At 44.9% G+C, this 17,590-nt stretch overlaps 1 long non-coding RNA gene across 1 annotated transcript; it reads left to right on the top strand.

Annotated features, from left to right (window-relative positions):
* Positions 1-8,425: 8,425 nt before the first annotated feature.
* Positions 8,426-15,174, top strand: LOC118591502. The gene is made up of 4 exons (XR_004945934.1): positions 8,426-8,514; positions 12,325-12,414; positions 13,436-13,526; positions 14,741-15,174. It is a non-coding gene; the product is annotated as an uncharacterized LOC118591502 (long non-coding RNA).
* The last annotated feature ends 2,416 nt before the right edge of the window (positions 15,175-17,590 follow it).

The following is a 17,590-nucleotide window of genomic DNA, read 5'->3' as shown; positions in this document are numbered from 1 at the left end:
GCGATCTCTCCAGCTCCACATCTGGAGGAAAAAAAGAGCATGTTCTCGGGATTGAACTCAAGTCCTAATGCTTACAAGGCAAGTATTTTACACATTAGATTATCTCCGCAATCCCTATGGAATTATTGCATGCCAGGCATGGTGCAGTATATATTGAGTTGGTGCCTACCAGTATAGCCCAGACTTAACTGGAACTCACTATTTAGCCCAAGCTGGCCTTGAACTCATGATCCTCCTGCTTCAGCCTCCTGAATGCTGGGGTTACTTACATGTGTGTACAACCATGTTTGTCCCAGATCTTACTTCAGTTCTCATAAGGCAGATGCCACTACCGCTGTCTTCATTCATGCACAGTGCAACCAGGGCCCAGGGAGAATTAAAGTTTTTCATTCATTTATTTGTGTGTGTGTGTGGGGGGTGGAGGTCAGAGGACAATCTCTAGAAGTCAGTTCTCTCTCCTTTCTATGTAGATTCTTCTAGTCAAACGCAAGTTGTCAGGCTTGGTGGCAAGTGCCTTTACCCATTGGGTTATCTTGCTGGCTATTGGTTTGGCCAATTGAAGTCACCCAGGCACATGAATAAGAAAGAATTACTGGAACCCACGTGGGACAGGTCTAAAGGAGAGTCTGGTTCGTGTTAACAGCAAGGATCTCTGTGTCCAGATTCAGATTTAGGCATTGTGAAACAGGCTGGGGAAATACGACCAGCGTGTGGGGTGAGCATTGCAACTGGCTGGCCTCCTGTGACAATAAATAAGAAATATACACCAATCCAGCTGGACGGCCAGGTGGCCGCCACCAGAGAAGTAGATCCGAGGCAGTTAATTTCTGGGAATTAACCTGATCCAAGCAGACGAAGTGCTGGGTGACTCAGGACCCCAATGGCTGGGGCTCCCTGTTCGCACCTGAATCTGAACTCACTTGAGAGAGAGGTAGAAATCAGGCAGTAGAGGCCACAACACCACCCTTCTCAGTAATACTAATAGGGAAGAATGTGGCTGCGGAACAAAGGTGATTATCGGTGAAGGTGAAAACCATGAGGGCCAGCACGAGGTGACAAAAAAAAACTGCTGTCCCTTAACCCATTACCCATTAAAAGCATAATGTGTTTCCCTCTTCCTCCATCCTGTCTCTCTTTAACTGCACTGTTGTAAAACATGGAGTACGCCCACAAGGCCAGAACGTTTAAACTGGGAACGTTACCTGACTTGTACAGCTGAGCAATACGTGATCGGTTTCTCACTAGTTTCCTAAGAGATGATAGCTCTGATGTGTTGGTTAGGTTGCCCAACGTGATGACTGGGATAGAATCAAGGCATGGCATCTCCTTCTTCAGATCATGTCTGTCCAATTTGCTGCCTTAACCTTTGACTCGTCACTGTGTAGAGATGGGCTGATCATGGGAAATGTTCTGCTCAAGATGGGGTAGACTTGACTGTCGTCTGACGGAGCAAACAGGTGTCTCTAAGGACACCCTCTGCACTTTCAGCAACTTAAGCCTCTGTAGTCCCAAGGCCTAATTGAAGGTCCAGACCCAACCGTGAGGCCAGTATGTTTATGAACCATTATGATAGCCGTGACAGAATGTTACTACAGTTCTTAGGGTCATATCCTAAGCCCTGGTAGCTCTAATAGCCCAGGCTATCCCACCCATCCCTAACCGGCCAATTAAGGAGATAATAGTAAAAAAGTAGAGGAAGAAGATTTATTCAATGTGGCCACACTGGGAAGAGAAACAAACAGAAAGGTCCAGTGGCCACCTCCCAAGTCCATCTGGAGGATATTGACGGGAGGTTTAGATTTAGATTTGTTTATTTTTATGTGTGGGAGAATTTGCCTGTGTGTATGTAGTGAGCCACGTGCATGCCTGGTGCCAACAGAAGTCAGAAGAGAACATCAGCTCTCCTGGCACTGTAGTTGCAGATGGTTGTGAGCCACCATGTGAGTGCTGGGAACTGAACCCAGGTCCTATGCAAGAGCAACAAGTGCTCTTAACTGTGAATCATCCCCTAGCCCCAGAAGTTTAGATGTAAACAGAAGGCAAGAGGTGTATGCACAGCCAAGTCGAGTCGTCCTTACAAAGGTGCAGTCCTGTCTTCCCGTCACTCGTCATTGCCTGGGCTCCAGTCTGTCCTCAAGGTGGTCGACAAGTGCTCAGAACTGTGTGAAATCTCTTTACTAGACACCAGTTGCCCCATCTGGCTGGCCCCAGGCTTCTGTCTTTTTTATCTTCTCCTAGCGTGAGACTCAGGGTAAATTCAATTCCTTGGGGTTTGTTATTTCAATAGTCTGATAGTCAAAGAGAGGGGCATGAGAGTCTTCTTTAGAACATTATCCTTCCTGGCAGGGTGGTTTCAAGGAGGGACTCAGCAGTTTCTAAATGGATCTGACTACCATCCATTAGCCCACCAAGTGCAAAGCCAGGATGCTCACACACAGGAGGAAAAACATCTTTTGAAACTGTGCCCATGTATAATGGATAATTACCAAATTTTAGTGCCTCTCCCCACAATCAATAACAGCCAACTGTTCCCTTTTCTCATGAAGCCGTCTGGTCAGCTCTGGTTAGTCCTAGCTCCCCTCGGACTGAGGTAGCCAACTTCTGTTGGTGTTTCGTTCCTAATGTGCAGCTCAGTCTCTTCTCTGTTGTTTCTATGCTACTGCATCTCACCAGCCAATTATTGGGTGAGGGGGGCGTTATACTGAGTCCCACAGAGTATACTCATTCTGCAATCACAGCAGCACTTGGCCATGCCAGACTGTTTCTCTAGAGGCAGACCTGCTTTATGACTTGGAAGAATATAGAACACGGCTTGTGCTGTGTCTGTGGGTCAAACAGTTCTAAAGAAGACAGTGGTAGGCGTATTTATTATTTTTCTTGTTGCTGAAATAAAATACCTGAGAGAAGCAAGGTAAGAGAAGAAGGGTGATGGTATACATGGTGAGATTGGTTCATGGTATACATGGTGAGATTGGTTCATGGTATACATGGTGAGATTGGTTCATGGTATACATGGTGGGATTGGTTCATGGTATACATAGTGGGATTGGTTCATGGTATATATGGTGGGATTGGTTCATGGTATACATGGTGAGATTGGTTCATGGTATACATGGTGAGATTGGTTCATGGTATACATGGTGGGATTGGTTCATGGTATATATGGTGGGATTGGTTCATGGTATACATGGTGAGATTGGTTCATGGTATACATGGTGGGATTGGTTCATGGTATATATGGTGGGATTGGTTCATGGTATACATGGTGAGATTGGTTCACGGTGTACATGGTGAGATTGGTTCATGGTGTACATGGTGGGATTGGTTTATGGTATATATGGTGGGATTGGTTCATGGGATATATGGTGGGATTGGTTCATGGGATATATGGTGGGATTGGTTCATGGGATATATGGTGGGATTGGTTCATGGGATATATGGTGGGATTGGTTCATGAGATATATGGTGGGGGCAGTCCTGGCAGAGTTTGTGGTAGCAGACATGGAATGCTGGTGATCAACTGACTTCTCTTTTTACTTATTTTATATATATAATATATTTATACTTACTTACTTGTTTGTTTGTTTGTTTGTTTGATTGTTTGTTTTTCAAAACAGGGTTTCTATGTGTAGCTTTGTGCCTGTCCTGGAACTCACTTGGTAGCCCAGGTTGGCCTCCAACTCACAGAGATCTGCCTGCCTCTGCCTCCCAAGTGCTGGGATTAAAGGCGTGTGCCCCCAACACCCGGTGACTACTTATTTTTTTAAAGATTTAGTTATTTATGTGTATGAGTGTCTGTTTGCATGTATGTCTGCACACCAGAAGAGGGCACCAAATCTCATTATATAGATGGCTATAAGCCACCGTGTGGTTACTGGGAGTTACTGGGAGTTGAATTCAGGACCTCTGGAAGAGGAGCCAGGGCTCTTAACCCCTGAGCCATCTCTCCAGCACGCACACACACACACCCTTTTTACTTCTTATCCATGCCAGGGACTGCAGCCTATAGATGGTGCCACCAGCATTTAGAGTAGGTCTTTCCTCCTGTGTTGGGATTCTCTGACATCTTTTCCTTGAGGTGTGTCTTCTGGGTGACTCAAATTAACAATTAAACTGTCACACCAAGCATATAAAATATATCATTGTTTCCGATTAAGGTGCCCTTGATCCTAGGAGGTCATTAGTGGTGCTCCTACACACACGTCACCAGCACAAGGAAGAGGGAGTCCTCTCGGTCCTGCCCCATTACAGAGGGCCAGGGGGGACAAGACAGAAGGTAGGGGAACTCAGATGCAAATTAAAGTCAAATTACAGACGGAGACAGAGATGGTGCTTGAGCTGGAACTGTGCTCAAGATAAAGGTGTTGCTGGGTGAGTCTCTAATCTTAGGCCAGTTTTCTAACCAGGAAACGATACAGCTGAGAGACAAAAAGCAGATAGCAGAGGTCATAACACCACCCTTCTTAATGGTGAAGCTGGCAGCCTCAGGTTAAATGTGGCATAAAGCACTTCTTAGATGTAGCAAGGGCTGGCTTTGTTCTGCTAAAGACCAACACTTGGCTGTCCTGTCCAGGGGTGGCAAGGCATTCATGGTGTAGCATGAATCTTAAATGGTCTTATTAATAAAAATCAAACCTGAGGCCAGTTATTGGGGTGATTGCTGAAAGATCAGAGAAACAGAACAAGCCACAGCTTCCTCACCTTGCCAGTTCCTCAGCTGATCCTGTGTCCTCAGACTGGATGCCTCTCAGCTGAACTGTGCTGCTCAAAGCCTAGAAGCTTAACCAGCCTAGTTCCTGGTTTTCACACCTTTCTGCTTTCTGCCCTCACTTCCTGGGATCAAAGGCATTAATTGCCATGCCTGGCTGTTTCCAGTGTGACTTTGAACTCACAGAGATCCATGCCTCCAGAAGGCTAGGATTAAAGGTATGAGTGCCACCATTTTCCAGCCTCTGTATCTAGTGGCTGTTCTGTTCTCTGACCCCCAGATAAGTTTATTAGGGTGTACAATATTTTGGGGAACACAATACCACTACAGTTTATTTGTATTATTCTTGCTTGTTTGTTTCAGGACAGGGTTTCTCTACATAGCCCTGGCTGTCACTCTGTAAACCAGGCTGGCCTGGAACTCAGAGATCTGCTTGCCTCTGCCTCCCTAGTGTTGGGATTAAAGGTGTGGGCCACCATGCCTGGCTCATTCAGATTTTCTACAAAGACCACCTTGTCATCTGAGAACAAAGACAGTTCTATTTCTTCCTCCCACCTTGTGTGACTTTTATTTCCTTTTCCTGTTTTTTTTTTTTTAAGCCAAGTTGAAGAAATGTTCTCTCTCTTCCTCCCTCCCCACTTCCCTGTGTTTTGTAGCCTTTTCCAATGTTCCCAAAGTTAATTCTGGTTCATGATAGGAGAGGTTATGCGTGTATTTTGTTTTGCTGGTCAAACATCTCAGTGACTTTTGGTGAATACTTAAAATTCAGAAAAGGTTTAGAACTTTCTCAGAGAGAAAATCTTGGGTTTCTAGTCCATGGCTCTTGGCAACTGGAAGCTTCAGGTTAAAGAAAATGTTCAGGGACCAGTTTCAATATTAAAAAAACAAAACAAAAAAAAACAAAAAAACAAAAAAAAACCCAGAAAATTGTATTCATTAGAAAAAGCTAGTCAACTGTTAAAATCCTCTATATCAGGATTTGCAGAATTTCATTTCCAGAGATACCCCCAGTCTCTAGGACTGGTTGTCTGTGACTGATTATAGGGGAAAAAAAATGGCTGAATATCTCAGCCCCACCACACCCAGTGTTTCTTTCTGTAATAAATATCTTGTAATGTGCCCTTCCTAATCTTACATCAATATGCTATCTACATATAATTTTTAGAATAAGAAAGAATGTGAAGCATACAAAATAATACATATTTGGACATGTGGATGTTGGGACACAGTTATATGACAAAATATATAGTGTCAAATGCATGCACAGCCATGTTGCTTGATTTTGAGGCAGTCATTAGCACAGACTGGTGCATTTGTATTTTATGATGACTCAAACAGCATGCGTGGGACTAAACGTGGTTTGGCAGCTTTCCCATAAGCTGTCAACAAAACAAAGGCCAAACACTGTCTGCTTCCACTCACCTGAAATACCGAGAACACACAAGCTCACAGGGACAGAAAGTAGATCAGAGGAAACCCTGGCGAGAGAAGGCGGGAAGGGAGTTCCTGCTTGCTGGCTACACCAGCTCTGTTTGGAGCCATGGAAAAGATTTGGAAATTGGCGGTGACGATGGTTGTGCAACATTCTGAATGCAGTGAAAGCCACTGATGTTGTTCACTTAGAAGTGGTTCAAATGGTGCCCGGGATATTGTATGTATGCATTTTTGTTGCAGTAAAAACTACATCTGGCCATGATGGTGTATGCAATCCCAGTTCTTGGGAAGAAATTGGAGGCAGGAGGATTACAAATTCAAGGTCAGCACGGGCCCCATAGCGAGAGCCCCAGGGAAGGAAGGAAAGAAGGATCCTGGAAAAAAAAAAAAAAAAAAAAAAAACAACCTCATAAATAAAATGGAGTACACAGCAAGAGTCTGTAGGAGAAGGGAGGGGGAAGAATGGTGGGAAGAAAAGAAGAGGGACTTGCAGAAACTCCTTGATGTTTATACATAGAGAGCTGGTCCTAGCTCTGAGAATTAAAGCAATGCATTCACCTGCATGAACGTCCAGCGGGACATCTGAAAGCCTGCTAAGACAGTCCCTTGTGGTCCAGCGCCACCAAATGCCAATAAGGCTCCCCCTTTATTGTGACAAAAACCGCCCAGGTTCCAATTGCCTTCAGGAAAGCAGCTCCGCCCCTCTTGAGAGTCAAGGAGGCAGGAAGTGAAGAGAGCCTAGGAGGCGCCTGGATTCTGGCCAAGGGTGTGCCTGGAGTCCTGGGGGAGACAGAAGGCTCCGCAAAAAAGAATCAGCAGAAATCCAGATCTCTGGTAAACGGATCCAGCTGGAGGATGGGGAGTTGGGGGAAAGGGAGAGAACGCGTGAACTATGCGGTGAGGTTCCATCCAATTTTGATCCCTAACGCAATCTCCCAGTTTCACAGTCGCAAAACTCATTGCGTTCCCCGGCCAGACAGCGGAGCTAGAGAGCCTCGTACAGGTCCCGGTCCTCTGGTTCAGGTTTGAGGCAGGGCTGACTCAGCCCTCCACAGATGACACAGCAGGGCTGCCGACTGTGACCTGCTAGCAACAGCTGCATTTGTTGAATAATTAGCTCATTCTTTCCCTTTTTTTCATATAACTTTAACGACCTATTACAGGTAGGGCGTTGGAAGGTTCAGACAGCTACAAGCTCCGTCAGAAATAAGGCAGGGCGATGTCACCAGCTCCTCGCTAAGAAACTGAAATCTCTGGCCATCTTCTAAGTGTCCCTGGGCACACCGTCCAGTGGAGTTGCCACAGGCTCCTCTTCCCTTCCTGCGGTCTGCGGGGACTACTGCTGGCGGCCATTCACAGTCAATCACGCGGTGGCTCCGCCCACTTCCTGGCCAATCACTTGCGCTCGCTCCTTCCCTGCTGCAAGACGGATACCCGCGCACCTTAGCCTGCCATCTCAAGGATTTAAGGACTTTTGTAGTGACTTCCTTGGCTGGCTGTTTTATCTCCTGAGGCTCTGCGCTCATAGCACAGGCCCAAAAGCAGGATTCAAAGCCCCTATTGCTTCTAACCTCTTTGGAGGTGGGGGCCAAAGTCCACCTGATGTCAGTGCTGATGAAACTTTCAACCACTTCCCTGCTACCTCCACGCCTCCTAGCATTTCCGGGACTGGTTTTCTGGTAGTTGCTAGTCATCTTTGTACCATATTAGATTTCCGGTCGGCAGGGGCCAAGTCTTCCCAGCCCTTGGAACCTGAGCTCTGTCCGGACTGTAATTAATGCGATGTTGAGTCCTCTGTGCTAATGATCAGAGGGCACACACACACACACACACACACACACACACACACACACACAGCATCTCACTGGATCTAGACCTCATGTTGCCCTTTATCCCGGTTCTACAGATACGTGGAAATAAGTGCCTGGTATGCAGCAAAACTACTCTGACCAAATACCTAACAAAAGCAACATAAGAAAGGTCTTGTTTGGGCTCACAGTTTAAGGGGAGGTCAAGCACGGTGGGGAAGGCGCAGCCGCAGGACGTTGAGGCAGTGGTCACCTCCTTGTCACAGTTAGGAAGCAATGCACACTAGTACTTACATCTCATCTTTGTCCTTTTTCAGGTGTGAATTGCCATCTCCAGGCAGAGAACTGATTAGCAGGCTTGGAGAACTGAGGGACCAAAGGGAAACACTAAGTAACGCCAAAACGTATCTGCAGGGCAACTTCTAACCCAGGGCAAGAGAGGAAAGATCTTTGGACGGGGGGGGGGGCAGAGGGGAAAGAGCAGAAGCTTAAAGGCTTCCAAAGGGCTGGAAACTAGGCTTTGGAAGAGGGGCTTTATGAATGAATTGTGCCCCCACCCAAAGGGTAAGTAGATGTCTTTTTAAAAGGTATGTGTATTTCTATTTCATGCGTATGAGTATTTTGCCTGAGTATATGCAGACCACATTCATGCAGCGCCTCCACAGGCCAGAAGAGGTCATCAGATCCCCGGGAACTGGAATTTGCCTGCTGGGAACTGAACCCAGGTCCACATACTAGCTAAGGCTGTAAGCGAACCTAGGGCTCACCCCTCACCACTTCCACTAGTCTGGCCAGCTCGCTCTGGGGATCCCACGGGTGATGAGGTCATGGGGCGACCACTGGGCCATCCTCCCCAGTTGCACACTTCTGCTATTTTAAGCCACCAAACTTTTGATGCCTTTTTGTGGTAGCCAAGAAGTCAGTCAGTGCCTAGCCATCTGGGGAACCCAGTGTGTCTGGGGTGACACCATGAGGCTGGGTCTGGGAGTATGGGAACAGCCACCATCCAATGGCAGGTAGGTGGAATATTACTGTTTTCGTGAACCCTACAATGGCAGTGAGGAAAACAGATTGCTCTTGTCCTCATTAGGGTTACTATTGCTGTGATGAAACAGTACAACCAAAAACAACTTGGAGAGGAGAGGATTTATGTGGTTTCAGCATCCACGTCAGTGTTCATCATCAAAGGAAGTCAGGGCAAGAACTCAAGCAGGGCAGGAACCTGGAGGCAGGAGCTGATGCAGAGGCCATGGAGGGGTGCTGCTTACCGGCTTGCTCCCCATGGCTTGCTCAGCCTGCTTTTTTAGAGAACCCAGGACCACCAGGGATGGCACCACTCACAATGGGCTGGGCCCTCCCATATCAATTATTAATTTTAAAAATTCCTCATGGGCTTGCCCACCACCCAATGTTAGGGAGGCATTTTCTTAATTGGGGCCCCCTCCTCTCAGATGACTTTAACTTGTGTCAAGTTGACATAAAACCAGCCAACTCAACTCTTCTTTTTCCGGAATCTCAGCCTCTTTTTTTGTCTGTTTCATGGTTAATGTCTGCATATGAGGGGGGTGTCTGTGAGAAAAGAATGCTGACCAAAAATAAGTTCATCCATCCACCTTTAATCCCAGTACTCGGGAGGCAGAGGCAGGCAGATCTCTGTGAGTTCGAGGCCAGCCTGGTCTACAAAGCAAGTTCCAGGAAGTTCATCCACAGGTGGGTAGGGACCTGAGAGGCAGAGCAGTGAGTTACAAAAAGGACATATGTGACCTTGAATGACAGAAATGGCATCTCCGTCTCTACCCTCTCAAATCTAGCATCTCCTTTTATGTATATAGGCAGAAATAGAAGTAAATTAAGCTGACAGTCTTTGCTATCCCATGATGACGTTCCTAAGCTCTTCCAGTTGCTGCAGATGTCCTAGATTGTACACGGACCATCATTACTTTAAATATAGCATGCGTTAGACTGCCTGCGACATCTGGTAATTTGACATGCTGATAGCAAAGTAAACATGTGACTAATGCGGTTTGTGCTTCAACCACCTTTTCGTACGTGGCTTTCTTTTGTAATTCTATTATTGTTTGTACATTTAAACGCCTCATTTGGGAGAGAGGTCAAAGATTTTGCTCAAGTGGACAAAAGGGTTCATTCCCTCAAGGAGGCTGTGAACTAACCCATGAGGAGAAGCTATTAAAACAGGGTCTGGGTGCACAGCTGGTACCTTGATATCCTTGGGTCCCATTGGTTCCATGATCCCCAAAGATACCAAACTATAGATGTTCAAGTCCCTGTTAAAATTCATTTTTAAATATTTTTTTTATTTGTGTGTATGTACATGTCTGTTTGCCGTACGTGGTGCAGGTGCCCGTTCTGATCAGAAGAGGGCGCTGGGTCCCTTGGTTCTAGAGTTGCAGGTGGTTGTGAGCTACTAACATGGGTTCTGGGAGCCAAACTTAGACGGCTACAGGAAGGAAGTACTCATAAGTGATGAACCATCTCTCCAGCCCCAGATGCCCTAGCCTTTATGTTAGGAAAAAAAAAAAAAAAAAAAAAAAAAAAAAAAAAAGCTATCAGCTGCACACACCCTCCTGCACATTTTGTTGATAAATCATGTCTAAATGACTAAGGAGATCTAATACAATGTCAATGCTATATGGAAATAGTTGTTATCCTGGATCACTTAGGAAATTATAACAAAGAAAGTATCTGTACCTATCAGTTGGTTAGAATCCCCTAGTGGCCTGTATCTCTTTTGGCCTTGCTTTTTTTTTTTTTTTTGAAACACAATCTTACCTAGAAACTTAACATATTCATTAGATTTTTTTAATTTATTTTTATTTTACATGCATTGGTATTTGGGCATGGGTGTCAGGTCTCCTGGAACTGGAGTTACAGACAGTTGTGAGCTGCCATGTGCGTGCTGGGAATTGAACTCGGGTCCTCTGGAAGAGCAGCACTGAGATTCTCCAGCCCCCCATTATATTTAAAAAGCGGGGGGGGGGGGTTCCTGACTGGCTCAGAGGTTAAGAATACTGACTGTTCTTCCAGAGAACCTGAGTTCAAGTCCCAGCAACTACATGGTGGCTCACAGCCATCTGTAATGAGATCTGGTGCCCTCTTCTGCCCTGCAGGCATACGTGCCAGCAGAACACTGTGTAATATATAAATACCTTAAACAAACAAAAAATTTAAAGGCTCCTGACTTAAGTGGTAAGAGGTAAAATGCTGATTGCCCACCAACCTCCTCATTTTCCATTGCTACTGGAGATACGCTCCATTTCAGACACAATTTATTCTCAAAACCATTTTTTAACCCACTCTTTTTGTGTGTGTGTGTGACTCATTCTCTTATTTATTTATTTATTTAGTTAGTTAGTTAGTTAGTTAGTTATTTTAGAAGCATACATATTTGTAACAAAGGAGTTTGTGTACAGTGTTGAAAATCTACAACTTCTTAAATTCACATTTGCGCTTCACCTTTTTAAACAAACATTTATAGCCATTACTTTATACAAATATAGATATGTAAATATATCGAGTTCAGTGATCCTTCAGCATTTTCCACTTAAATGTTTTTTTTTTAACATAAAAACAGGTTATAATTCCAAAGTCTGAAGTTATTTGAAACTGGAAAATATTTTCTCTGTAGAAAATAGCAAAAATGATATAACATTTTCCAATAAGACCTTTTAAGCCAAATAATAGCTGAATTATACATATAAATATTAATTAGATTCTGGGATACAGAAGAGACCTATCTTCATATGTTCAGAGAGCTATGCTTTACTTAAGTTGTGTAAGTGAGATTCCTATTCATCTTCCCCTTCACTGTTTGATTTACGGCAGACATTTTTCTATAGGCTAATCCATAATCTAAAAAGATTTCAGCCTCGTCTCCTTAACGTACGGCCAGCATCTCCTTTCATCAGCTTGATACAGTACAAATTCTTATCCTAATAGTGAAATGTTTTACCAAAGCATGCCCAGTGATTGGGCAAAACCGAAACTTATTCTGAGCCACAGTCATCCCTGCTAGGTAGCCTTACTGGATCTGTGCAGTCTGATTGTCCTTTACTTTATATCTAGAATCCACTTATGAGTGAGTACATACCATGTTCATCCTTCTGAGTCTGGGTTACCTCACTCAGGATGATACTTTCTAGTTCCATCCATTTGCCTGCAAATTTCATGCTGTCATTGTTTTTCTCTGCTGAGTAGCACTCCATTGTGTATATTACCACATTTTCTTAATCCATTCTTCAGTTGATGGGCATCTAGGTTGTTTCCAAGTTCTGGCTATTACAAATAATGCTGCTATGAACATAGCTGAGCATGTATCTTTGTGGTATGATTGAGCATTCTTTATTGAATGCACAGATGCAGAACTAACAGATACAAGGGATCAACTGGCCTTCAGAGATGGCATCTTGAAGAAATGTCTTCAGGGACAGGAAGATAGCTCCACAGGTAAGCATTTTCTGCAGAAACATGAGGAAGGTCTTTGTATACCCCAGAAACCACATAAAAGCCAGACAAGCGTAGTGGCCCATCTGTGATTCCAGCAGAGTAAGAGAGCAAAGATGGAGGATCCTTGGGGGAAGCTGGCTAGACTTTGTCTCCACATATAAGGTGGAGAGTGGTCAAGGAAGATGCCTGCCATCAACCTGCACACACACACACACACACACACACACACACACACACACACCATCCACATAAGTAAAAACATCAAAAGAAATGCCTCTACTTTAATGCTTTAAACCACAAGCTGTTGTCTCTGTATTCTGTGAATGCAGCGGTTAGACCATGCTGCTTGAATCCTCGGGGGCTGCAAGGGAGTATATCTCTGGCAGCTATGGAAACCGAGGAGACTGATGGGCAGTCAGCACTTTACCTCCTACAGCTTAAGTCGGGAGCCTTCCCTTTTATCTAATGCTTTTAGATAAGATTGCATTAAAAACAACAACAGCAAAAGAAAAGAAAACAAGCAAGGCCGTAAAGAGACGTGTGATATCAGGAGATCCCAACCAACCCAGGGCCACTGTGGTTTGTACTGTGTATTGGGTCATGGAAGGAAGTAAGCAGTCCCCACTGAAGGGGGCTACCAGACTGTTGGTCAAGGAGTACCCACAGAAGACAGTATAGGTTGGGTCCTTACCACCCACAGAACCAAAGCAGGAGAGGGAGAGGACGGATGGAAGAAAGGGTGCCTGGCAGCGCGGAAGCCTCTGGAGAAGAATGTAGCCCATCTGTGGCAGGGAGGAAAAAGGAGAACAGACACTTTGACCTCATTCTCTCAGTGCTCTTCCACCCCGCAGATGTGTCTCCCAGCCACCAAGCCCAAGCAGAACCACGGGGCAGGGAATTAACAAATATTTAACAATAATCTCTGAAGTTGGGGGAGGGCGGGAGAGGGCCACTTATTTAGCATTTGCAAATTTCTGTTGGGTGAACGTTCTTGCGGCGGTCACCTAATCCACTCTTGCAGGCTCCAGCGTGCCACTGAGGCAGACCCTATGAGAGTCAGCCCGTCAGGACACAATGCACGACGGAGAAGGATGAAGAGAGGACCAGGAAGAGTGAGTGTGTTGATGTCCTGGGCTGGTGTTAGTATCCATACTGCACCTGCCAATATTCTAAGTCAAGAATCTAATACCTGGACTGAAGGCACCGGTGCCTCTGTCTTCATCCTCAGTGGAACTGCCACTGGCCAGGCAAATACAGAGTAGTTATGTAGAATAGGGAGTCAGTGCATTGGTCATACAGAAGAGAAAAGGGAGATGGGGTGGGAGAGAAAGATCCATTGATTGATTGATTCTGTTCTAGGGTAAGGATGGGAAAGTCTAAATTCTCCCCTACCAAATCTCCTCCAGTCAAGACCAGGGCCAGAAAGAAGCAAGGGGCTGGGGGCTGGGAAGTGTCGGAAGTATACTTCTACAACCTTACCAAGCTCTACAGAATAGGTGAACAGCCTGGGACAGCCAATTGGACCCCACTGAGATGGGAAGGATGACACATCATAAAAGATAGTCAAGGGTGGGGCCACCCTATAATATACCATATGTTCCTGAGCTTAAAGCCCTGGTCTCAGAAGTCACAGTGTCCTCCTGCCATAGCTACATACACGCTGGTGAAGGAGAGGCCACAGAGCTGGTAAACTATTTGTGACCTGTGTGGTCCATTCTGACTGAGCCATCACTGAAGAGGCTGAGATGCTGTGAGGTTTTGGCCAACTCTCTAAGCCTCACTGTAGAAACTAAACCCTGATTCTCTGGGTCACAAACAGTTTTGAAACAGGAACCCAGAAGAAGCACGTGCATCCCAGACCTCTAGCAATGGGTCTGCTGTTGTCTCTGTTCTCCATGCCAATGTCTCATGTTCTCCTTCTAAGATGGGAAACGGGCTCTCCAAGTTTTTATTATTGTTGACAGCCGCCTCTTCCGAAACTCCACAGAGGGTGGGGATAGACAGTCCAAATGAGAAGCCCTGTGCCAAACTCCACATCCCCTCCCCCTGCCGGCCCCCACACCCAAGCTCCAGGCAGCAATCAAGACAAGTAACACATGGAGAGGGTGGCAGGGACTTGGGTTTGATGTGCCAGACATTGCATCGTGACCCAGAGAATATGACAGAGGACAGAGGCTGATCGGAGAAAGGACCTTGCAGCCAAGTAAAAGGCATAGAAAGAAACTTACCTTTCTCCTCCCCACCCATTCACTCTAACCTTCTCATCTTCCTCTTAGAAAATTGCTTTAGGAAGAACACAGTTTCTTTTGATATCTTCCTCTTTAAGGTTTGAGAAACATTCGAATGATGCCCACTGCTGCTTCTCATGGGAAACAAAGGATGCTGGGCAGATCTCCTATCAGGAGCCATTGAAGAGATTTAAAACACCTCGGGGCCTCTGAGCACGTCTTCAACTTCTCTTAGGAAACTACATGACTGAGAAGGTGTTCGCTATTAGTTTTATGGAAGCACAATAGTTAAGATGCACTCAGTCAAGTTTTAACATACACATACACACATACATGTAGCAGGACTTTCTTTGTACTACCAGCTCCCAGATAATGACATGGAGACTTCTTAAGAATGAAAGCTTGGCTTTAGCTTAGACTTGTTCCCAACTAGCTTTACCTCTCCTTCATACTGTACATCTGACTTACTTTGAATCTCTCTGGTGAATCCTGCCTCTCTTCTTCCCAGAGTTCCTACTTCTTTCCGGAAGTCCCACCTATCCTCTCCTGCCTAGCTATTAGCTGTTCAGCTCTTTATTAAACCAATCAGAAGGTGCTTTGTCAGAGACACATCTTCACAGTGTACAAAAATGATTATCCCACAAAACACACACACACACACACACACACGCACGCACGCACGCACGCACGCACGCACGCACGCGCACGCGCACGCACACGCACACACGGCTGCAAGATGGCTCTGTGAGTAAGTAATAGCACTTTCTATACAAGCCCAATGATTTGAGTTCAACCCCCACAACCCACATGGTGAAGAAGAAGGTTACTCTCTGACTTCCTGGCAGCATTTTCATATGTATTTTTAAAAAAAAGAGAGAAGCCAAAATTCATTGCAAGTGAGTAAAAATTCATAATCCATAAATAATTGCAAAAAAAGACATGTAATTACTTTAAAGGTAAACATCTTAACAAAAGAACTCAGAAACTTAGGATGGCATACAAGCAAGTTTAAAGGATTAAGTATGCTAATACCAACATCCTCTTTGAGGATAAAACCATCTCCTAAAGCCAAGATATTTCATTATTTGAAGTTCTCATTAAAGAAGTCAGAAAAAGGAATCAGAATAAAAAAAAAAAAAAGAAACAGCCTTCATTACTCAGAAAAGGGGCAATTACTAACAAACTCAGTTCAATCATTAAAAATATTCAGAAATAACCAAAGTTGTGGGTTCCTTTGGGGCTCACAGTGTGAGGGTTCAGTCCATCTGGTGTGTGGGTGGGGGCTTTACAACAATAATGACACCAGCCATGACATCAGGAGCTTGAGGTGGCTGATCACATTGTTAGATGTGCACTCAGAGTCACAAAGAAAGAGACCCCCACAGCAATTGACGTGCAGAGGCAGGGCAATCTCTACTCTTGATTCCTCCAGAAGAGTGAACACGTGGAGACAGGCATTTTATTCTAACTCAGTTGTTGGCTCTGTTTCCCTCTGTTGGCTGGGGTCCAGCTTCATAATCTTGTTAACTGGATGGTCTGAAAAGAACTGGCCAAACAGGAAAGGGAGGAAGAGAAAGGGGGCCACTGGTCCAAAGAGAAAAGGGTCACTATGCTAGGCCATCAAATTCCTAGAATAGAGCAGTGAGCCTTTGCGTAAACAAAGGTTTTACCGGGTGGACAGGATCCAAACATTTGCATAAAAGTCTTACAAGTTGGGAGAGATGAAAAAGAAATCTCAATTCCTTGTCCTAAACATAAATTTTATAGTACTTGATAGGAAAAACTCATGTTTGGTATTTCTTACAACATGGTGCTTGTGGTCATTAAACAAAGAGAGAGAAATAGTCATGTTCATCTGTCTGTTTACTCAGTTTGAACCCAGCCCATGGGATAGTGCTGCACACAATCAGGGTGGGTCTTTCCTCATCCATTAAGTCTCTCTGGAGCCACCCTCATAGGCACGCCAAGAAAAGTGGCTCCAGATGACTCCATTCCTGTCAAACTGACAATTAAGATTAATCATCACGGTCGTGACATAAAATACATGCAGTTAGCCCCTGAGAAACTGTTCATTGCTCATTAGGGAAATGCAAATGAAAACCATGATGGAATACTAGTGCATACTCGTTAGCATGTCTAAAAAAGTCTTGACCACATTGAGTATTGGCAAAAGATATGGAAGACTCAGAATTCTTACTGCTGGCGGGAATGTAAAATTAGACAAGCATTTTTGAACAGTTGGGCAGTTTGCTAAAAAGTTGAACACTTAACTCCCATATGACCCAGACATTCCACTTGCAGATATTTATCCAAGAGGAAGAAGACCATATGTCCACACAAAGATTTGAAGAGGAATGTTCATTGTTAATCCCAAAGGGTTGAGAATAAGACCATCACCACAATTTAAAAGTGCAATTTGAAGCAAACTTAAATTAAATACTGGCCAGGTGGGTGGGCTACGGCCAGGTCCATCTCTGATTCTCCAGAAAAATGGCCTCAATCAAGTTTTGCAGAGGCTTAAGAAGCCACAACCCCATAATTCACCACATTTCCCATGGTGGGAATGGACAATCAGGGGCAAGCAAACATCCTGACGTACTTCCTGCCTGTGCGTCTCCTGCTTACATCCAGTCAGGTACAAGACTAGGGTACATCCTGACGAGTTTCCTGTCCACGTACCTCCCACCCACATGTGATCAGGCACATCTGGTGCAGAAGGTTAAACAAACTCGTTTAGGGGAGTGAAAACATGTGGCTTGTTATCTCCCATAAACAGTAGCCTCCAGCATTTCTGGAACTATCTGTCCTTGGGTGAGAGGCTTGCAGATCAGAGGCATTTTTTTTTTTCCCATGGATCTCTTAGGTATAGTAATTAGAACTTAAAATGTAACTGAGGCTCTCACTTCATAGAAGCTTTATTTACAATGGCCAGACCATGGAAAAACAAG

Source organism: Onychomys torridus, chromosome 9, assembly GCF_903995425.1.
Source record: "Onychomys torridus chromosome 9, mOncTor1.1, whole genome shotgun sequence".
Taxonomy (NCBI): Eukaryota; Metazoa; Chordata; class Mammalia; order Rodentia; family Cricetidae; genus Onychomys; species Onychomys torridus.
Note: the sequence above shows the minus strand (reverse complement) of the source record. Positions and strands in the feature narration are given on the sequence as shown.